Source organism: Corythoichthys intestinalis, chromosome 11 (assembly GCF_030265065.1).
Source record: "Corythoichthys intestinalis isolate RoL2023-P3 chromosome 11, ASM3026506v1, whole genome shotgun sequence".
Lineage (NCBI taxonomy): Eukaryota > Metazoa > Chordata > Actinopteri > Syngnathiformes > Syngnathidae > Corythoichthys > Corythoichthys intestinalis.
The window spans coordinates 3,909,973-3,933,501 of NC_080405.1; the positions used below are offsets into that span (position 1 = coordinate 3,909,973).

The window sequence follows — 23,529 nt, forward strand, 5'->3', positions numbered from 1 at the left end:
AAACCGGTCCTCGAGGGCCGCAGTGGGTCCTGGTCTTTGTTCCAATTTACCCAGCACAGATAGTTTAACCAATGCGGTTTCAGCAGAAATGAGAAGCACCTGACTGCAATCGACTGATTGCACTTGTAAAACAGCAGATTGGTGAAAAGGTGTCCTCTCAATGGGTTGCAACAAAAACCCGCACCCACTGCGGCCCTTTGTGGAATAGTTTGCCCACCCCTGGATTAGAGGATTTGTTTTATATATTTTACGAGTGATAATTTATACATGTGTCCAGTCCTATGTCCAATGCGTGATATGTATTTTATTATAAAAGAGTACTCACTCTGTCCATTTCCCTCCTTTGCTTTGCCTGGGGTTAGGGATGGGAATTGATAGGATTTTTACGATTCCAATTCCATTATCGATATTGCTTAACGATTCGATTCTTTATCGATTCTCTTATCGATTCTAATTTGGGGAAAAAGAAGAACAAACGTTTTGATTGGCATCGAGTTTGTTTAATCAGAACTCACAACCTTACAAACTCACAACGAGATCAAAAGAGGCCCAAAGCCTCAATGTTAACTGTGGCAATAAGTGGCAAATACACAAGAATGTGTAACATTTTACTGAAACATTTATCTAATAGCAGTAAAAAAATATTGGTATATATTGGCAGATAGGTTGTTGTTCTGCCTTTGGCAATATGTGTTAAAGCAGGGGTCCCCAAAGTTTTTCCTGTGAGGGCCACATAACTTTTCTCTTCTCTGATGAGGGGCCGGGGTCAGTTTGTAAAAGAAAAAGTGTGACGATTGCAGAAGTGCATAAATGTAAAAAATTATTGTTTTTCAGAAAGCCACAATCAAATAACCCTTTCTGGATTCTTCACGGAATGAAAGTAAATAAAATACAAATAATAATATAATAATAATAATTAATAATAAAAACACTATTCATTAAATAGATAATAACCAAATAACCCTCTCTGAATTCTTCAAGGAAAAAGGCCAGGAAATAAATAACACGATTGAAAAAAAAAAAAAAAAAATCAAAATGGCCGGACCAAATGTGGAGGCGGGCCGTATTTGGGCCGCGGGCCGCAGTTTGGGCACCCGAAGAAATGCCGCATCCACGCGAGTGAGCGAGCGAAGTAAGAGAGGGAAACACTTCTACGAGCCTACGTTCTTTGTTAATGTTAATATCTACAGAGGCAACGCCTGTATGTATCATCTTTTGTGTTGTTGTTGTTGTGTTTTCACTCGCGATCGGACACTTAAATCCAGTTGTGTAGTGGTTTGAACGATGTGCTAATGCTAGCGAACGAATGCTAACCATACTGTTAATAGCAGCTAATCATCGCTGATTTACGTTGATGCAAACCTGTTTGTTATTGGGGACGAAATTGATTTGTTTCATTTCTATTCTTAGTTTCACTCTTCAAGTGATGGTTGAATAAAGTCAGCAAATTATACCAACGTCTTCTACATCGTCATTTGGGAGTTTAGCTAGCTGTATAGCCAGAACTGAGCCTTAGCCTCTCTGTGAGGACAGCGCAGTCGTATTCCCTCCCGATGCAGTTGTCTCCACCTTGCAATGACTGCAAGTCGCTTTGTTGTAATTTTTCCTCCTGAAGTGAAGACACACTTTCGAGCGTTTGAACCTACGCGTCATTGTTATGTTTACGGCTGCAATGCTCGTGCTTACCCGTCGTAACCTTTCATTTTCACACTCTTTCCTGGTGAAGTGTAGTCAAACTTTGGAGCGAGTGGTTCTTGGCGCCATGCTAGTTTGATGCGTCTGGACAACAAGACACGTCACGACGCAATACGCGTCTTTAGGAATCGTTAAGGCTTTTTCATTGTGATGTCGAGGCCTCGAAACACTCGGAACCGGTTCCGAATTGGAATCGGATTTCGATTCCCATCCCTACCTGGGGTGGTGGGGTGGTCTCATCAGAGCCAGTCATCGTCCTCTTTCTTGTTATTTCGGGACATTTAGGTGGCTGCGCGTGTAGGTGGGCACCGCATCTGCTTTCAGCAGCAATTTCTTAGCAAAACCTGATTTCATTTGTCCATAGTTCTTATAGCTTTCAGGTGTAAAATGTGCACTACACAAAACCGTGCCGGAGGCTGGGTCTGCAAAATTAGCCCTCTTAGCACTGACGAACTTTACTCGTTGTCTGCGTAGTCCAGCTCTTTTTCTCACGTTCGGGAACTCATGGGTACTACATTGCGACAAATGGCTATTTGTAAACCACATAGCATGACAGGTTTGAACCATTTTAGCGATTTTTTGATAAAACACAAACGCAACTCTCTCGTCGATAAACAACAATGGCACCTGCCTCGACCTTTTGTTTCCTTTTTATGACGTCTCCGCCCCATTCGGCTGTTTCTTACTTACTTACTTTCGGAAATGTTCGTAATTTTCGATCCATTTTCGATAATTGCTCATGAATGCGAGTTATTTTTTTGTTAACTTTAGTAATATTTGTTATCTTGCCACATAACGTTTCTATTGATATCTCACAGCCCCTTAGTGTTTTCATACCCTTTAACATGAATGCCTACCTTAATGTCACATGGCATTTTTGGGGGGAGAACACCAGGCTCAACTCTGTGCTGTTGGGAATGCACACATACCCCAAGTCACACACGGCTGAGAATTTCGCTCATGTGAAATCCTTCCTAGTGGAGGATTGGGGAATAGCGAACAAGTTGACATGTATGCTCACTGATGGTGCTCCAAAAATGGTGGCCTGTGTAAAAGAGGAGAAGCATTGCCACCATATTTGCATTGTGCACACTTTAAATTGAATGGTGAAGAAGGCACTTCACCAGGGCCCTGTGCTCGCTACCATACGGGCCAAAGCAAGAAAAACTGGATGGATTCTTTAGAAGCAGCACCACTGCTAAAGTATGGTTATTGCATTCATTACAACGTCTGATAACACTTGTATTTCGCTGTTCCGGCTGTAGTTATGTAATGGCCTACATACTGTATCTCTAGCTTTAAAGGAGAGTCTTACACAAACGTAGCCTGATCTGGGCATGCCCCAAATGAAGCTCATCCAAGACCTGGAGACCAGGTTGAACAGCACGTATTTGATGTTGTAACGCTTAGTGGAGCTTCAGGAGCCAGTTGGAGCAACATTATCTGTGCTCCAACATGATGTGGGCATCATCAAAGGGTGCCTGACTTTCATTGCTGTCCCCCTTCCATGAGGCCAATGTGGAGCTGCGGGCTGAGGAAAATGTGTCTGCCTCTAAAGGTATCCCTCTAATGAAAATGGTCAAGCAGAATCTGCAGAAGGAAATGGCAAAATAGGTGCCTGTAGTAGCTTTGGAAATTGGAAACCGCCTTATAAGGCAACTAAGGGAGAAGCTACACAGTTTGCGATCAATGAGCATCATGGCTACACTCCTGGACCCCCGTTTTAAAATTTTTGGATTTTCCAGACAGACAAAAGCCCCTGAAGTTGTGAGGTGACGAACTTTAGAGTGTGGTACAAGTATAAGTGCACAGCCAAGCAGAGACAAAATCCCTGAGGCTTCTCCCTCCCATGACGTCCCAAGGGGTAATCTAGTTCACATTTTAATGTCAGGTATTGTTTTGAGAACATTGACGTGATCTGTGGTTTCCACTTAGATAGCAAACTGTGGCGTCATTTGGACACCAGTGTCATGGAGGCGAGGAGGTCTCAGAATGTAATCGCAGATGCAAAGGCGAAGTTTGACTTTAGGGGCAGGGGGGGCACAACATGTTGATGACCCCGAAATGTAGTGTCAGCAATAAAATTAACTTACAAGAATATTTATAATCATAAGTTGACAATGAGTGTTTTTTCCCATCATTCTTGAGGGGAATCCTAAATCAGGCTGCTTAGGCAATACTTTTCGCCAAGATTGTCATCCATTGAATATGGTACGCCCGCCGGTGTCGTGTCAATGTAGTTACCAGTCAAAAATTGTATCCCCTGGGCGGAGCCATATGGAGGTAGATTTGTGTCTTTATTATTCAACCCAAAAAAATGTTGCTTCAATTAAAAAAAAATGTGTTTGAATGCAAAAATAAATTTGAAACTCAATGTGTCTGAATGCAAAAATAAATTTGAAACTCAAAAAAATGCACGTGAAAGCTATTTTTCTTTTTTTTTTTTGTTTTTTTTTTTGTTATATAATTGAAGTCAAGTTTTTTTTTTTTATTGAAGCAACTTTTTTGATTGAAGTAATGTTGATCTGTTTTTGGGCCACATTTTGGCTAGGACATTTGTGTCTATATTATTCAATGAAAAAATAAATTGCTTAAAGAAATACAGATTTTAAAAAAGAAAATCACTTCAATCAAAAAAAGAAAAATTTCAATCATAGAAAAAGTTTTTGAATGCGAAAAAATATTTGAGATTGAAAAATTTGCATTTGAACACTTAATTTTTCATTGAAAGAGTTTTCTTTGATTGAAGCAATCCTTTTCGTGTTTGGGCCATATTATGATTAGGACATTTGTGTCTAAATCATTCAATCCCCCCAAAAACTTGCTTCAATCAAAAAAATTATTTTCGGTTAAAGAAAAAAATCAATTTTTAAATGTTTTTTTTTTTTTTTTTTTTTTTTAAGTTTTTTTTTCTTTCTTTTTTTTAAAATTATATGCAAAGCAAATTAAGGTGCTCGAAAAATAATTTTGACCCATTATAAAAATGTATATTTTTGTTAATTTCATTCATTTTTGTTGCAGTTTTATTGCTTTTCAACTTTTATGTATATAGGAAAGTCAGTTACATGCAATGACACTTTTTGGAGACCGGGGGGGGGCCTGGCCCCCATGGCCCCCCCTATAAAATCCGCTTATGCGCAGATGCTACAGTGGAGGTACAGTGGTACATTTCAGGGCCAAATATTGGAGGTAGGAAAACCCTCTAGAGTAGTGGGAGAGGCAAAAACTGGTGTACCCAAATTTGAACAAACGTGCGCTTTCTTTATTGTGCACTCCAGCATCTTCTGTCCATTGTGAACATGTGTTTTCAAAGCTGGAGAGGTTGTCTCCAAAAAAGTAAATCGTTTGAAACTGAATCTGTGCCCTTTTTCAAGTTACACAAAGCACTTTTACTGTCCGCTGCCTCATTAGACTCTTGCAATTGTCTGGAAAACACTGCACAACCTTCCATATGATAATACCATTTGGGGAATCAATTGCCACGTTTACATGGAGCCAAATATTCCAATTACAATCGGAATATTTGTTCAAACCGAATAAATGTGTTCCATATAAACACCTCATTCGGAATGAACAGGCCCAAACCGAATGGAATTTCATTCTGATTCACAGGGGTGGAATATTCCTTTTCCCAAACCGATTAGAAGTAAAATTATATCATGTAAACAGGGAAGCGGAATGGTGTCTGGTTGCGTTCTTTCTGCATATGCTCCGTACTGACGTGGTGACGTCACTTTGTGACGTAAGTAACGTCACTTGCAACATGGCTTCCAAGCACAGCGCACCTAATTGGAGTCCGGCAGAAAGATTGTATTTAATTCAAACTTTAAAAGAACTGAATATAATCGCTCGCTTAGACGGGCGTAAAACGAGGAACAGTGAACTATTTAAAAAAGTTCACGAGAGGTTACACGAAGCCGGAATAGACCGGATTAGAAACCGGTGGAAAACCGGCTACTACAAGGCAAAAGAGCAAAACAGCAGAAGCGGATACGACCCCACAGACACAACAAGTGGGTTAAAGTTAAAACAGCAGCACTCCGACGATCGATCTCCATGTTTTGCAACGTGACGCTTTGTTTTGATTAATCTGCGCATGTCAGACGGCAGTTGTCAAACGTCCTTTCGGAATAAAGGCAGTCACATGTAAACGCTGGATCGGAATAGATGAAGTGACATGTAAACAGCTGATCTGAAATTTCCATTCGGAATGATTTGAATCGGTATGAATAAAAGTCAGCATGTAAACGTGGCTATTTTTACATACACCCACTACTTTCAAAATTTCTATACATTTCTATACATTACATATGTGCAAAGAGCAGGGGTCTCCAAACCGGTCCTCGAGGGCCGCTGTGGGCCCTGGTTTTTGTTCATACCGATCAAGCACAGACCTTTTAACCAATGTGGTTTCTACTAAAACAAGCAGCACCTGATTGCAATCAACTAATTACACTTGTGAGACACCAGACTGGTGAAAAGGTGTGGTCTTGTTTTGTTGGAATGAAATCCTGCACCCACTGCGGCCCTATGTGGAATAGTTTGGAGACCACTGGCATAGAGGATTTGGTCAGACAACATTTTGTATATAATTTAATTCCCAACAAAAATCAACGGCTCACATTTGTAGCAGAGACAAATGACTGTGATTATACACTTAGCCAGTAGTGGTACCGTGCACACCTGAAGCATTGAGAAATGAACCATTTCTCCAACGAATTAGCTCAAGTGGTTCAGTGCTTCGTGAGGCTTCATCTAAACATCAGTAATTTACAGTCTTACATTTGCGCCACAGGTCTACAAAGTTGTTCACCAGCTCTCTGAACTTAATATCCTGATTGGACCAATATTCGCTCTATATTTTCATGCATCTAAGTAGACACAAAAGCTCCCTGAGCACACTAAGGACCACTCTGAGCAACATCAGATGTGTACTCTGTGGCCACACACCAGTATGACACCCGATCAAAACCTTGGATGATAGCAAATTACATGGCTTATTAAAAGAATCAAATTACAGCAGCATCTTGCATTAGTTTACTTTTAATACAATTGATTTGGCCCAAAAATCTTGTTGTTCATGAATGTGTATCGTTAAATGTGAGAGTCCTGCTTTAAACATTGTAAAAGTGTAGGTCCAATTGTGGCATGAGTGAGTTATAAATAGTTAATTAACAAAACATTATGAACAACCACAATAGCAGTATATCAAACTCCCAAAATAAAACTGTTCGGACAATAAGGACACTCAAGATTCATATTCTCCCTGTCTAAGCAGCCTTACAAGAAAGAAAGAACGAAAACATCTCAAACTTGCTTGTTCTTCTATTTGCACACACTCCAAGAGCCTTCCACTGTAAAAAACAAAAAAACATATTTTTTTAACTTTGGCTTGATGAGTGTAGTGTCGCTGTCCATTCTTTTTGCTATGATAAGGGGTTAGCAAGTGCAACTCTTCAACTCCGCTGCACTGTTGTCAGCTAACTAACCTGCACAGCGTGTATGGGCGGGCACATATGCGCAAAACTGTCAATGCTATGATTGGCTGCGTAGTGTATGTGAACTGGATCTTATTATTGGCTAGACCAGGGGTTCCCAACCTATTCCACTAAGGCACACTGTGGGTGCAGGATTTCATTCTTACCAAACAAGATGACAACACTTTTTCCCCAATCTGGTGTTTTACAAGTGCAATCAGTTGATTGCAGTCAGGTGTGGCTTGTTTTAGCAGAAGCCTCATTGGTTCAACTGTCTCTGCTGGATCGGCTGGAACAAAAACCAGGACCCACAGTGTGCCTTGAGGACTGGGTTGAAAACCCCTGGGCTAGACACGTGTTGCTCCTTGAGTTACGTTGCAAAACGGTACAAAAATAATATTATTGGTCTAATTAACTAGATTATATCAGTTTTAAACTTAGTAATTAATACTGTAGCACAAATTGGCAGCGAAATGTGGTTTCAACAAATCAGAACAGAAGTCTTACATACTTTTCACTCTTTATTTTTCTCCGCACTCATCAGGTCATGCACCTCACAACTACAGTATACAGTAGTGTCAGTCAGTAACCCACCAACGGGAGCACCGCATTCCTGTATCAAACGCACCGATAGAAGTGTCGCGCTGATTTATCACTGCAGCGCTGACAATAGTCCTAGCAATGCTACAAAACGTTTCTGTGGAATATTATTTTGTGCGCTGCATAGATTTTCTTGTGCGCCGAGTCTGTGCAAGCAGTGCGCAATTGCGCATGCATGCAGTTTAGAAGGAACGTTGGTTTTGACTGTCCTGGTTTGACTTCAGAATCAGATCGTTGATGACTGAGCTGGACAAATCAAATTGTATGATGATTTTAACTTTTTTTTTTTTTACAGACTGAAGGCGTGTAAAGTCATTGCTCATGTTGTTGTTGGTGGTGGTTTGTATACTACCATTTTCACAATGAATTTTGGTATGAAATGTATGGATTTTTTTTTTTTTTTGGATCAGGGCTAAATAATAGCAGACTTATTGTGCTTATAGTGCCTAATTTGTTCACTAACTCTGAAATAACCTTTAATTTTTTAATAACTGGAAATGACTGAGAATGACAGCAGTACATTGTCTAAATTTCAAATAATATCTCATTATTACTATAAATATTTTAGAGCAGGATAACATTTATTTCTTGGGTGACAACTTGTACTAAATTCTAGTGAGAGAAGTATGGAATTTGTTGATAATAGACTACCCTATTAAGTCATTCCAGTTATTAATCTAATCCTGTCCTGTGGCTGGTCTTGCCAGGTTATAGCCTTATTCCTGCCACATCCTATTCACAGATATGATAAATGACCATCGTGATAGGTAGTATGTCCCCCTTTAGCCTGATAAGACCCTGGCAGGGAAATGAAATCCTGCTTTTACTGAAACATTATGATTTATGGATCAGAATCATGACAGTGGTTGCCTGCACTGTGTCCACAAGCATTCTTATCTAGAAGTGCTCTTGTGTATGTACTTACAGTATGTGTGTGCATGTCCACAACATACAATGTATGGACGATACCTTTGCTTCTCTATGTCTCGTATTCTTGTATGTAACAATTTTAGGCTGGTCCTATTCTCCCCCTTAGCCCTCATTTAATTCCTTAGCCCTTGGTTTTGCACTTGCTCAAGAACTGAGGACTGTCCCAAGGCAAGGCAAGGCAAGACAAATTTATTTATATAGCACAATTCAACACAAGGCAATTCAAAGTGCTTTACATCACATGAATATCATAAAAATCACATTTAAATCAATACAACGTAAAAACCAAGACAAAAGATCGCATTTAATCACAAATAGAATATAAATAAACAAAAAAAAATAAATAAAACAAAAATATAACAAAAACTACTACTAATAATAATAATTGAAATCAGCAATGGAGATAAGCACAAGAGGAATAGAAAGGAGGTAGATTGAAATATATAGCCAGTTATGGATATGCAGTGCTAAACAAAAGCGTTTTTAGCCCTGATTTAAAAGAGCTAACAGTTTGAGCATACTTCAGACGTTCAGGTAACTTGTTCCAGAGGTGAGGAGCATAATAACTAAATGCTGCCTCACCCTGCTTGGTTCTTGTTCTTGGAATATGCAGAAGACCCGTTCCAGACGACCTTAGGGGTCTAGATGTATCATAGGAATCTAACAAGTCAAGCATGTATTTTGGTCCAAGGCCATTAAGTGTTTTGTAGACAAGCAGTAGTATTTTATAGTCTATCCTTTGACTCACTGGAAGCCAGTGTAGCGATTTCAAAACCGGTGTAACTTACAGACCTAATTTAGCTTTGAGGGGTAAGAAAATTCCACAAATGGCGGATATGGGATTTTAAAAGGCTGATGCTGATACAGATTTTGATACAGATTTTTTTAAAATTTAAATTCAGCTGATTGCTATCGTTTAAAGCCGAATTTGTATGCCCATATTGGAGGCCGATTAGCTTAAGAAAATAAAAAATCAGGTTTACTATGAGAGGTAATTGAAGCACTCATTATATAAATGTCTTTAGTGTGGTACCTCTATATACTAAATTAATTTGTTCAGGAGTGGCTTTCAGATCATGATTTTTTTTCGTACATTGGATTGAATTTACATGTAAATCGCCTTATTTGTTCAAAGCTCTACTAAAACACTAAATTAAATTTGCTGTCATGTTCTCTGATTTCCTGTCTTTATAATGTTTTGTCGCCCCCTTGTGGTGCTTAATTGTAACTTATTAGGTTCCAGCTCATGCTACAGACATTATCACATGACTGCTCGAGCTCAAAGCAAACACGGAGTGCGAAAAGACAAGCTAACTTCAGCTGCCATTGCTTGCTATTTCATCTCGCTGTTTGTCCCTTCTAATGTATATTTCTATTTTGTTTCACATACAGTGCATGAGCATTGTGTTGTGTATATTTCGTTTGCTTATATGTATTGTCAAACGTAATTACTAACTGTTGCATTGCTGCAAGCGGGAATTATCTATTACAATATGTCTTATCTGTCGAAAGATGAATAGTTTTTCATTATGTGAAGTGAAAAAAAGCTTTCGAAAAACTGGGATAATTTTTTTTGTGTGTGTACCGAAGCTTTCGTATCTTGAGGTACCACTGTATTACAATGAACATAACAGTTATCCTATCATATCGGCTGATGTCGGGAGATCTTGAAAAAAGTCCATATATCGGCCCGATATATTATTGGTCTTTCATAAGAAATATCAGCACCCAAACAACTAACATAAGTTCTATTATATTGGCCGATAGCCGATCTTGATAAAAGTGCATGTATCGGCCTGATAAATTGGCTGACAGATATATCGGTCGACCATTTACAAAAGTAGGCTTCAAAAGTTTAAGTAAATATTTTATTTCCGCAGTAATGGCACTCATGATCGCTTCCCTTCAAGCGACGGGCCCTCCCAAGGTCCATGGAGTGGGGCTTATTATCGCCTGCTCTGGGGGTGGTTGTCCCCTGGTTGCCGGCGCATGGTGTGGCACCCGTATGGGGATGTGCGGTGGGTGCCCAGGGAGTGGGGGCATTGGAGGGGCTCTGGTGCTTCTCTCGCCCTGCGGCCAGTGGTTCTGACGGGTGGGGCTTGCCTCTTAGCTCACGCATTTTTAAATTTGCACTGTAAATATCTTTCACCTTTGGCACCTACACACTGATTCAGGTCTTCGAGGGCAGTCAGAACGGGGCGGTACAGTCCAGCCTCCCCCTTGATTTTAATGCATCATACACCAAAAATGTGTGGCGGGTCGGACCAGTTTGGTGGGGGGGGTGACATGACAGTGTTCTCCCCGCTGCCGGCCCTGCTATTACCACACCTCTTTTTACACACCACATACATTATACTCCACGGGGGGGCTTCAACAATGGGCGGTGGGATGTGAGACTGGGAAGAACTTCCATGCTGCGGTCTCACTGCCCTCAGCCAGGCGCTCCTATTCTAATGCATACACTGCACAATCCTGCCCACAAAATCCCATCACGGTGCTGGGTAATGGCTGCCTGTCGGGGACCTGACAGCCACAGTAATACGGCTGTAGGTGGGTCCCTTTCTCAGGATTTAATAACAGACATGTTAGAGCTAGCAGAACACGTTGACGCTGGAAATTTGGACCTTGAGCACGTGGCGTACAAGACACAGCGGTTTATCACGAGAGAGAGCTCATGCAGAATCTCAGCAATCGCTGACATGCTGCCATGTTGGGAAGGAAAGAGCGCTAGCTTGACTCCAAGGCCATGTAGCTTGACTCCCTCAACTCAAAACCGCCTAGTTCACGCCCGCCCACCAAGTTTGATGAGCCAATGACAGATAAAATTATTTCATGTTGTACAAGGGGAACAAAAGTGCAAGAATGAAATAAAATTTTTTTTAAAAATTAAATCAATGTTGAAATAAATAAGTAGATAATAAGAAAAAAATTTTTTTAATGAAATAAATACATGTGGGAATACATAGATAAAAAAGGAAATGTTAAAATAATTAAATAAAATTGAAATAAATATAAATTGAAACAAATAAAACGTGAAATATGTAAATAAAAATTGAAATAATATTTAAAATGAATAAATATAAATTAAAATAATTATATTTAAATTGCAAAAAATAAATAAACACTGAATTAAATATTGAAATAAATAAATCTTGAAATGACACATTTAATAATTTATTTATGTATTTATTGGGGCTGTCAAAATTATCGTGTTAACGGACGGTAATTAATTTTTTTAAATTAATCACGTTAAAATATTTGACGCATTTAACGCACATGCCCCGTTCAAACATATTAAAATGACAGCACTGTGTCATGTCCACTTGTTACTTGTGTTTTTTTGGTGTTTTGTTGCCCTCTGCTGGCACTTAGGTGCGACTGATTTTATGGGTTTCAGCACCATGAGCATTGTGTAATTATTGACCTCAACAACGGCGAACTACTAGTTTATTTTTTGATTGAAAATTTTACAAATTTTATTCAAACGAAAACATTAAGAGGGGTTTTAATATAAAATTTCTATAACTTGTACTAACATTTATCTTTTCAGAACAAAGTATTTCTATCCATGGATCGCTTTAACAGAATGTTAATAATGTTAATGCCATCTTGTTGATTTATTGTTATAATAAACAAATACAGTACTTATGTACAGTATGTTGAATGTATATATCCATCTTGTGTCTTATCTTTCCATTCCAACAATATTTTACAGAAAAATATGGCATATTTTATAGATGGTTTGAATTGTGATTGATTACGATTAATTAATTTTTAAGCTGTGATTAACTCGATTAAAAAATTTAATCATTTGACAGCCCTAGTATTTATATAATTTTTGCACTCCTGGTCCTCCATAATAACCCCTTCCTGCTCGCCGTTTTCTCTTACTAAAAAACCCCAAAATGAATAATCACAATGGGATTATATCATACTCCCATGTGATACATTAAAACTGTTTAGACCAATAGGAAACTGAGATCCCCATTCTCTGTGTCAAGCCGCAGAACAGGGCAGGTTAAAGAAAAAAAAAAAAAGGAAAATGACAGAAATTGTGTTGCATTTTTGTCTTGTTCCAATCTTGTCAGACGTAAACAGGTGAAAGTACAAATCAAATCTTGTTTGTCAGAGCGGTTGTTGGAGATGGAGGTTGTTGCTATCCTGACACCTGTTGAGGGGGATGGCTCCTGCAGGCGGGCACGGATGATTCTACCACAGCTCAGCCACCAAACTGGCAGCGTTGCTCCAGGCAGGGGGCATGGAGGTGACCTACAGCTGGCCCTCCACATTTGTGAGGTGGAGCTCCAAACGAAAACCAGGAAGGTTGAGCTTATGCATTTGCGGATAAGGGTTATGGAGCTGGAGAGGCGCCCAGCTACCTGTACCCCTCCTGCGTACTGCAGCCGCCCGAGCAGTTAGATACCAGCAGGCACACTGCCCTCATTCCAACGTTTTGTGAGAACGAGGTGGATTCATATTTTCACGCTTTTGAGTGTATTGCCTCAACTCTGGCTTGGCCTAAGAATGTCTAGAGCATTTTGCTCCAGTGTAAATTGGTAGGGAAGGCGCAGGAAGTTTGTGCACATGTCTCTCCATGGACAATAGTATGGATTATGATACTCTGAAAGCCACTACAGTATATTGAAAGCATATGAATTAGTCCCAGATGTATCGACAAAGATTTCGGCAGTGTCGAAAAACGTCTAATCAAATTTTTGTTGAGTTTGCTAGTTAGAGGGCCGTGCTGTTGGACCTGTGGTGTGAGATGGGCGAAGTTTCTACATTTAGCAGTTATGTGAATTACTCCTCCTTGAGGAATTTAAGTTGTGTCTTTCTGAAAAATTAGTTGTGTATCTAAATGAACAGTGTCCAAGGCTGCCATTATGGTAGATGAGTTTGTGTTGACTCATTGGGTCTTGTGGCCAGCTGTTTGTCATGATCGAGTCTCAAGTGCCCCCACTGTAAAAAGCCAAAGAGTTCCACTTAGTGCTGCATCGCGGCCCCTTTCCGCTTCTCCTTACAATGGGGAGTGTTTTTATTGTCACATAAGGGGACATAGAAAAGCTGCTTGCCCTGTCCTGCAATGGAAGGAGCAACGTCGGACCCCCAGTCAGTCCAAACCAGTTTGATTGTGTCTAACCTGCTTCTGCACTGTTCCAAGTTACATCAGAGGGGATTCATGTTTAGGAGTCTTATAGGCCATTCACTTTGATGGCAAAGTTTATCTGTCAGCCGATGTCAACAATCCAGTGCCAATCTCAATCCTGTGTGACACCGGTGCAAGCCAATCCCTGTGTTTTGCCTTTTTCGGATATCTCATCATGTGGATCAGAAACGTTAGTATTGGGGCTCAGAATGGTTCCGTTCCGGGCACAATTGCACAACATATTCCTGTGTTGTCCACTAGTTCTAGTTCTTGGCCCTGTACGGGTCCGTGAGCATCTACCTGTTATGGGGTCCATCTTATTTTGGGCAAAGATTTAGCGGGAGAAAAGGTTTTCCTAACTCTAGAACTTAACAATGAATTATTTCTGGTGGGGAGGGATACCCAAAATTATTTCCATCATGTGTTGTGACAAGAGCACAAACGCGGAAAATTGAGGACGCCAATCTGTTAGACGATACATTCCTCTGTGTAGAGGGGACGCCGGCAGTGTCTGAGGTACCTGCCTATAAAATACATGCTGGGGCAGAACTAACCATTGATGTGCACCGTGAGACTTTAATAAGGGCGCAACAATGTGATCCCAGTTTAAGTTAATGTTTAAAAGCAGCTGCCTGGCCGAAGCCTGACCGTTTACCAGCACATGAGTTAGTGGACGTTGTGTTAGTTCATAATTGTTTCCCTCCTTCGATCAGTGATTTGTGGTGGAACTCTTAGCAACAAATGGTCGTGCCTCAGCTTTTTCATACCCAAGTCCGTCGCCTCACCCACGACACAGTCTCTGGTTATTTGTGAATCAGAAAAATGTATGATCGGATCGGATTCCGCGTGTTTTTTGGGGGGGGCGGAGCTGGTCTGAAATCAAGTGTCGAGTCGCTACTCCTCCTTATCGAGAGGAACAAATGAGGTGGCTCGGGCATCAAATTAGGATATCTCCTGGACGCCTCTCCAGTGAATTGTTCCAGGGACGTCCCACCGGTAGGATGCCTTGGGATCGACTGTGAACACGCTCAGGAGACTATGTGTCTCGGCCGGACCGAGATTGCCTTTTGATCTCCTAGAAAAATTGGTTGGGCAGAGGGAAGTCTGGGCTTCCCTGCTTAAGCTGCTGCTCCCATTACCCGACCTCAGACAAGCGGGAGAAGATGGATGGGGTGACGATATAAGTCGATGTTTCGCCTTACTATTGATTTCAATTCGATTGTGCTTAGCTTTTGTCGTAACCAGTAACTGCTGGTTAACTCATTCAATACCAAAAATGTATAAACAATGATGTTCCTCAAGCCAGGCTGCGCTCCAGGCTTGCTTGTTTTGAAAGGTATGGTAAGATTTCTACTCTTATCTTGGAAAGAGAGAATTTGCAATCTTACTTTAGCCTTTAAAGGTATTTGCTGAGTGCTCATCATACACTAAAGCCTGAGTTATGCTCCCGCGTTGCGGTGACGGCACAGCAACTAAGGCGTCATTCGATATTCGATGGTTCTCTGGCCAGGTGACGTGTTGCTCTGTAATTCACCACCAAGCCACTAGAGGCGTGTTGTGTTATGTTTGTACGGTTTTGGGGCATGCTTGTTGACTTCCTCTTGTCTAGTTTAACGGAGAAAAATAAACAACGCTAGATGGAACTCTTGAATGTGGATCTTCAGCTCATCAACACAGAATAAATGTTGATCATACAAATGTTGAGGCGCAGCCGACGCAGGAAACGGTTTAGAGGCGGTCTGTTCAACTTTTGATGCATAGAGAGTTCTAGCCTCGAGTGAAAACCAGCTAGCTGTGGCGGCTAGCTTCAAACTGGTGTCGAGCACTGCGTCCAGCGTTTTGTCCAAGGTCTGCAAAGCCCTCTAGCCCGATTTGTGTGCCGTGTCCTACAACCAGCCAGTGGCAAGCCATAGCAGATTTCTGGCGTCTATGGAACTTCCCAAACTACGTTGGAAGCCTTGATGTTAACGTTATCATTAAAGCACCAAGGCAGGTCTGACGCGGAAGCATAACTTGAACATAGTAAGTGCTTAAACTTGCTGTTTTGTTTTCGTTTTGTTGTTGGCGTTATTCTTTTAGACGCTACATTATGTGCTCATCTGTCAATGTTCATTCGAAATTGTTGGAAATCTTCATTTTTTAAATTATCTTGGGACTCAAACGTTGAATTTTTTAGTATTTTTGATAGTTAGTATTCATTTAGTATTCGTCGACTAAAACTAGATGGAGTAACACATTTTGAAATGACAAAAATATGACTAAGACTAATAAGTATTTTGTTCAAAAGACTAAGACGAAAATTAAAAGGACGGCCAAAATAACACTGCACAGCACTGTATTTTACAGAGCATAAGTTGAAGTGGCAGTAGTTTGTACAGAAAACTTTTCATGCGTCTTCTTCAAAACGAAAAAACATGGCGCTAAGTTACGAAACGGCAAGATGGAATAAACAATCGTCTACTTAGGACACAACCAGAACACAGTTACAAGTGGTGACGTCGCAGTATTGAGTGCAGTCCACATTTTTAGTTATATTTTTTCAAGCCTAAGTCTTTGCCCATTGAAAAGGGCTAGGGCAGAAATAATTAGCAAAATAGAACATGTTTGGGGAAGCTGGAAAGCTAAAACTTCACAAATTGTGACCGTGATACTGCAAATGAAAGGAAAAATGGAGATCGCACAGCCATCAAGGTGTTCACTGTCAATTCCGGAATTACACAGATGATTGCTTCACGGGTCCAATTCCAGAGGTGGGGGAGCCGGTCAATGTTAAGTTGTGAGCCATTTCCAGCATCCATAGTTTGGACACCTCACCAGATACGCCTATGTTTGATATCTGCACCAATTTTCTTGTCAAGACCTATACACGTATCGCCCACCAGATCCAATCCGTCACGTTGACATGATGAGCGCTGGAGATTTTATCCATCCATCCATCCATTATCTTCCGCCTAGTCCGGGGTTGGGTCGCGGGGGCAGCAGCTTTAGCAATTAAATGAGTTTGGCGCTGTACAGAAACACCCTCAATGAATAAAAACCACTGCAATGCAACATTGCATTCAAACCATTGTTAGCTTAGGTAACTATTTTTTTTTCCTGAATTGCATGTCGTAATCCCTTGTTCATTAAGAAAATTAAAGAACCTGTGAAGAGAGAAAGTCAACTTTTTTCTTCTTCCTTCCGCACATTGATTATAATGGTTACAACCAGTGTTGTATTTGGCAGCCCTTTTCATTTTCGTCTTAGTCTTGTTAGGGTCTGCAAATGCGGAAACAAGGTTGGACCTCGAAGCAGACAGCAACCGAGGGATGCGTACAAGGGTTTATTAAATACAAACAAACAAAAAATGCGCGATTGCGGAAAAGTGGAAATAATAAAATGGGTCCATGACAGCAGGTCAACGGGGCTCAATAATACTAACTCGAGGGTAAACTAAGGCAATAGGCAGAGAGCCAAAAAGACAGAATAAAGCACTCAAATACTTGCACAAAGTACAGGATTACAAACGAGAGCAGCAGCATGACAAATTAGAGGGAACACTGGATGCAGGCTGACTAACTACTCGTACAATTAGAAAATGTCACATATTGTGAACATATGACGGAAACTATTGGTGTCTCATTGTTTACTAGTCAAACGAAAACTCGCATTTGTCTTGTTATGTTTTAGTCTCGTCTTGTCACTGTCATGAAAAAATTGTTCGGCGACGAAATATTTTCATTATCGTTATCATTGACGAAAACATTAATGGCTGCAACACACCTTGTAAATAATTCGCATTATTGCTTCATCTCCTGCAACTATCATTTGAGGACACCAAAGTTTGTCGTTTACCTGCCAAGCACATTACACCATACAATGCAGCAATAAGGCCACGAATGCGGTTACCATTCAAATGCAAATCTATGCTAATTAAATTCCTGTTTTACTGAATCAGACATTATTCCAGACAAAGGAGCTCCACCGGTGAGAGACGTTTTAATATAGACCATAGACAAAAGAAACATGTTGCTCTGTGAAAGACATGCTGTAATCGCTTTGTTCCATTCAATATAATTTCAAAATAAAATTAGTAGGCGAGGTCACAAAACATAGTCTTAGGAGAGTTCAGTAATTCAAAAAAATCATTTGTCTTGCATATTGCGATTGTTCTCCACTGTTGTCAGTTGCTGCTCTCTCCAGCCACTCAATGTGCAGAGACAAAAAGGAGAAGTGCAGTGGGGCCAAGTGCCTATTCTAAAACACACAGCATCTTATTGACCTAGACACTTACACAAACCGAAGAACACAGCGTAGGCACGCACGCAAACACGCACCCACAGCTCTTGAAGCGTGCAACAGTGATATTACCTGGACTTGAATTGAGGTAATAGAGTTATTAAAGAAACAAGCCCAGGCTGACTAGAAAGAAGAAGAAAAAGAAAATACTATTAGAATAATTATTGAAGCCAACTACAAGTGTGTATGTATGGGGGGTGGGGGCGTTTTGTTTTTCAAAAACAGTTTTATAAAACATAAAAGTGCTTGCATTCCCTCAGCAATAACAGTTTTGCAAATAATCACTTGAAATATAAGGTGGAAATGCAAACGAAATTGCATCACCGCAAACATGTAATACAAATAGTGAAAATAAAGTACACAGAAAGGAACAAGAGAACAAATGATCATCATTTTGAGCATGGTTTTTCTCACGCTTCACTCAAACTTCTTGTCTCCCACATTCTATGTTGTCTTCCGTTATCATTAGTGTTGCACCGATACCATTTTTTGGCCCCGATACCGATACCTGGCTGTGCAGTATCGGCCGATACCGATACCACCCCGTTTTTATATATATATATTTTTTGTTGTTGTTGTTGTTGTTTTTTTTCCTCCAAAGAGCTACATAATTGGATGTGAAATCATTACTATCAAGGCTTTGTCAAGCTGTTGCTTACCTTTGCAAAATAGGAAAAAGACTAGTACAAAGTATAATACTAGTCCAACAGTAAGAAAGTAAAAATAAATTCATAATAATAAACTCTGAATGAACTGAGTAAACTTTTTTAAACCTCTCAAAGGCCAAACAGTGCAACTTTCATGAAATTATTGTCACATACTGCTGCTGGTTAGATTGTGTTTTGTTGCTGGGCTGTTAGTGGGGGCGTTCCTGACATCGCACCTGAATCCAATGCAGGCTCATCAACGCAGCATTTAAGCACGGGTGATCTCAGAGAAGGCTGCCGAGATATTTGCCTTGCTGATCGCCATTTGACATCTCGCACTATATCCTCGCTACATTTGCTTGTTACGCCCCTGCAATGGGTTTTTTCTGTTAGTGTGCTGCACTCGTTTGTAACCTCTACCCTGTGCAGGTATTTGAGTGTTTTTATTTTGGCTTTTTGGCTCGCTGCCTATCGTCTTAGTTAACCTTCGAGTTTGTAGTATTGAGCTACGTCGACCTGCTGTCAAGGACTCCTTTTGTTATTTCTACTATCCCGCGATCGCGTGTTATTTTTTGTTTGCAATCATTAAACCCTTGTACGTATCCCCCGCTTGTTGTTCGCTTCGAGGTCCAACCTTGTTTCCGCATTTGCGGACGCTAACAATTATAAGTAATAATAATTGACCACAGCATCCCGTCTCTCTATTAGCCTCCTTTTTTCGGGATGGGGGGGGAGTCCCTTATTTCTATTTCTGAAAGGTGGCAACCCTACTTTGGAAACAGTTCACAAATTACTGCGGCATTTCTTTAAGTAAAAGACAAAGTAAAGTTGACATATTGAACTTACCAGAGATTGTTGCACCGGTCCAGCGCCCTTCCTCTGGATAGCAGTCCTGCTCTTGCAGGCTCAAACTCGTTGTGTTCGTTCACGTTTCGTCTTCAAATGTTTTATCAGACCGCAAATCTTGCATGCAGCCATTGATTTTAATCGACGGGATTTGTATTTTGAAATATTTCCCGACCGCCGCCATTTCTCCTGGTTTATTTTTCCCTCATATGAAAAAGCACCCTTGTCATTGGTCGGGAGTGGCTATTGGCCCGTTCTCATTGGTCTGGAGCAGGCCAATAGCGATAGCTGCTTGGTGTTCACGTGTCATCACACAACACAGAGACGGAGTGTAGTGAGCGCCAGGAGAAAAAAAAGGCTGCGGTCAAATGTTATAATAATGGACCGGTAAATGGTATCGGCGCCGTCTTTGTTGGTACTCGCCGGTACCGATACCACCATTTCGGGCCGGATCGGCGCCCCCTGCCGATACTAGTATCGGTATCGGTGCATCTTTAGTTATCATATTGACAAAACACAGTAAATTGACCAAAGATGAGCGGGATTGTCATTGTTCTGCCAGCTCATAGGTCAGAAAGCAGGAAAGGCGGGGAATGTGTTTCCCTACATAGTCTTGAAAAGCGTCATACCAGTATCTGTTAGTTCTACAATTAAAGCAACACGAGGTAACTTCTCAATTTTGTTCGATTTTAGGGACGCCGGTTGAAAAACGCGGTAGTGTTTTGCCTTAAAGAAGACTGCGTTTGTCATGGGGACCAACACACCCGAGCAGTGTCGTAAAATCATGATATCCCGGTCGCCTGCAGATGGATTAAATGACATTTTTGTTTCCAGCGGTTGTGTGAAGGATGAATATTGATAAGGAAATGAATTCAGTTGTGGCTAAACAACAGCATATGGTGGAAAACACACAGGTGGCTTGCATGAAAAAGAGATGGAACCATTACCTCAGGGCCGTGCCATCCTTCTCTGACCGAGAGTCAACCATCTCCTTGGCATTGTGGAGGTTTTTTCTGGCGTGCACGGCTCTTCCGAGGGCCTGGGAGAGGAATTTTAATCTGTGCAAAAAACATTTCCAGGAGAATTTTAGGGGTTAAATTCCAATGCAATAATATTTTAATTTTTACAAGTGGGCTTTTTTCAATAATTTTTCATTTATGATTAAAGAATGTGAATGCATTGTTCTATCTTTAATTCATTGAGAAAGTTATTACTGTTGTTTAAAATTAGTTAAAAGGCTTTCTAGGTTAAAAATGTTAAAGTGGATGCATTTCACCTCTTCTGCACTTAATTCTGCTACTGTAACTGCTAGATGTCAGTGCATGCCTGTTGACTTTTGATATTACCAATTTTATTCTGCAAAAAAAAAAAAAAAAAAAACTGTCGCGAGGACAGAAACTGCTTTTTCAGCCGTGTGTGTTGTCCGCCATATGACGGTTAGAAACCGTGTGGTTTATTATGGCTAACTCCTCTACCCGGTGTTGTAAAATCATGATCTCCCGGTCACCTGCAGAGATGTATTAAACATTTCTGGTTCCAGCGGCTGTGTGAAGGATGAAGGGTAATAAGGTAATGAATCCAGTTGTGGCTAAACAATAGCATTTGACAGTTAGCAACCGTATGGCTTAGTGTGGCCAACTCCCCCACCCTAACTCCTCAGCGCTGACAAATTCGGTTGGGGGTGGTCACGTCTTGAGTAAACTGGTAGCCTCGCATCGACGTCTGTCTTTATAATGAAAGGGAGAAATGGTGTATGCCGTAATGCAGTCACCACAATTGTAGTTTTTTTGGTGTGGCAGGGTTCCTGCCACTTTCCTCAAAGTTAATTAGTGCCGGTGAAAGCAATACAGACCTAGCCTGGTACTCCAGACTCACCGCTGTTCCAGCTATTGAGTCTGGCCACCATTAAGCGGATGAAATTTCCAGGGCGGAGCAAGTCACAGCAAACAGACAGCGGAGTGGACCAATCAGCGACGGGCGGATGTGACGTTAGAAACGCGCCGAGGGACTTGCGCGCGGAATTAAACATACGAGGAGAGCGGAGTTTATTCAACATGGCTAGCGCGAGACAGACTGTTGTCAATGACTTGTGTCGATCGATGTGTTTTTGGTAATTTAAAACTGATTTTACCGTGGATTGGAACATATTCTCGGCTCTCCTGTACGCCCTCTGTGTTGTTATGGAGACGACTTCCGACGCGGAAGAGTGACGTTGCTCGTTAAGAACACGTCACGCAAATAAACAAATCTGATTTGACAATTGATTTTGTACTTGCTCGAGATGCCGTTAATGGGCTGGGTCCCAGACTATTCTCTCAGTGTTTGAAAAAAACAGGGAGAACAGTCTGGCCCTGCCAGGCAAATACAGACCCCTCGGGCCATAACGGAGGTGTTGTCAATCGACATATTATCACAAATATTGTAAAAAAGGTTTTTGTAAATGTTGAAAAGTTACCTAGTGTTGCTTTAAAACACGATTTTCAATTTTCATGACAATACAGGATAAAGCGCGTCCCTTGTCAGCTGATTACAGGACAGGGTACTTTGGGTCGTTTTGCTCGGATTCTTATAGAGGATTATAGAGGATAGACTATAAAATATTACTGCCTGTCTACTAAACACTTACAGTTGGGAGAACAAGTATTTGATACACTGCCGATTTTGCTGGTTTTCCCACTTGCAAGCCATGTAGAGGTCTGTAATTTCTATCATAAGTTCTCTTCAACTGTGAGGGACGGAATCTAATACAAAAATCCAGAAAATCACATTGTATAATTTTTAAATAATAAATTTGTATTTAACTGCATGAAGTAAGTATTTGATACGTTACCAACTAGTAAATATTTCGGCTCTTAGTTCTTTTTTAAGAACCCCTCCTGTTCTCCACTCATTACCGGAAGTAACTGCACCTGTCTGAACTTGTTACCTGTATAAAAGACACCTGTTCACATGCTCAAACAAACACACTCCAACCTCTCCACAATGGCCAAGACCAAAGAGCAGTGTAAGGACATCAGGGATAAAATAATAGACCTGCACAACGCTGTGATGGGCTACAGGAAAATAAGCAAGCAGCTTGGTGAGAAGGTAACAACTGTTGGAGCGATTATTAGAAAATGGAAGAAGTTCAAGTTGAGGATCAATCTGCCTCGTTCTGGGGCTCAATGTAAGATCTCACCTCGTGGGGCATCACTGATCATGAGGAAGGTGAGGGATCAGCCAAGAACTACACGGCAGGACCTGGTCAATGACCTGAAGAGAGCTGGAACCACAGTCTCTAAGAAAACCATCAGAAACACATTACGCCGTCATGGATTAAAATCCTACAGCGCACGCAAGGTCCCGCTGCTGAACCCAGTGCATGTCCAGACATGTCTGAAGTTTGCCACTGACCATCTAGATGATCCAGAGGAGCAATGGGAGAAGGTCATGTGGTCGGATGAGACCAAAATGGAACTTTTTGGTCTAAACTCGGCTCGTCGTGTTTGGAGGAAAAAGAAGGATGAGTACAACCCCAAGAACACCATCCCAACCGTGAAACATGGAGGAGGAAACATCATTTTTTGGGGCTGCTTCTCTGCCAAGGGTACAGGACGACTGCACCGTATTGAGGGGAGGATGGATGGGGCTATGTATCGCCAGATCTTGGCTGACAACCTCCTTGCCCTGAAGATGGGTCGTGGCTGGGTCTTCCAGCATGACAACGACCCAAAGCACACAGCCAAGGCAACTAAAGAGTGGCTCCGTAAGAAGCATCTTAAGGTCCTGGAGTGGCCTAGCCAGTCACCAGATCTGAACCCGATAGAAAATCTATGGAGGGAGCTGAAAGTCCGTGTTGCCCGGCAGCAGCCCCGAAACCTGAAGAAGGTCTGGAGATCTGCATGGAGGAGTGGGCCAAAATCCCTGCTGC

The 23,529-nt window shown here is 41.1% G+C and overlaps 1 protein-coding gene across 2 annotated transcripts in view; it reads left to right on the forward strand.

The window, feature by feature from the left end:
* Positions 1-1,078: 1,078 nt before the first annotated feature.
* The window catches only part of nkx1.2lb (NK1 transcription factor related 2-like,b), a 76,080-nt gene continuing 53,629 nt past the window's right edge, over positions 1,079-23,529 (forward strand). Inside the window, exon 1 of one of the 2 annotated variants that reach the window (XM_057849528.1) lies at positions 1,079-1,201. The gene's annotated coding sequence lies outside the window, so the exon portion shown is untranslated. The remainder of the gene's footprint in view (positions 1,202-23,529) is intronic. The other variant, XM_057849529.1, reaches the window with a different exon arrangement.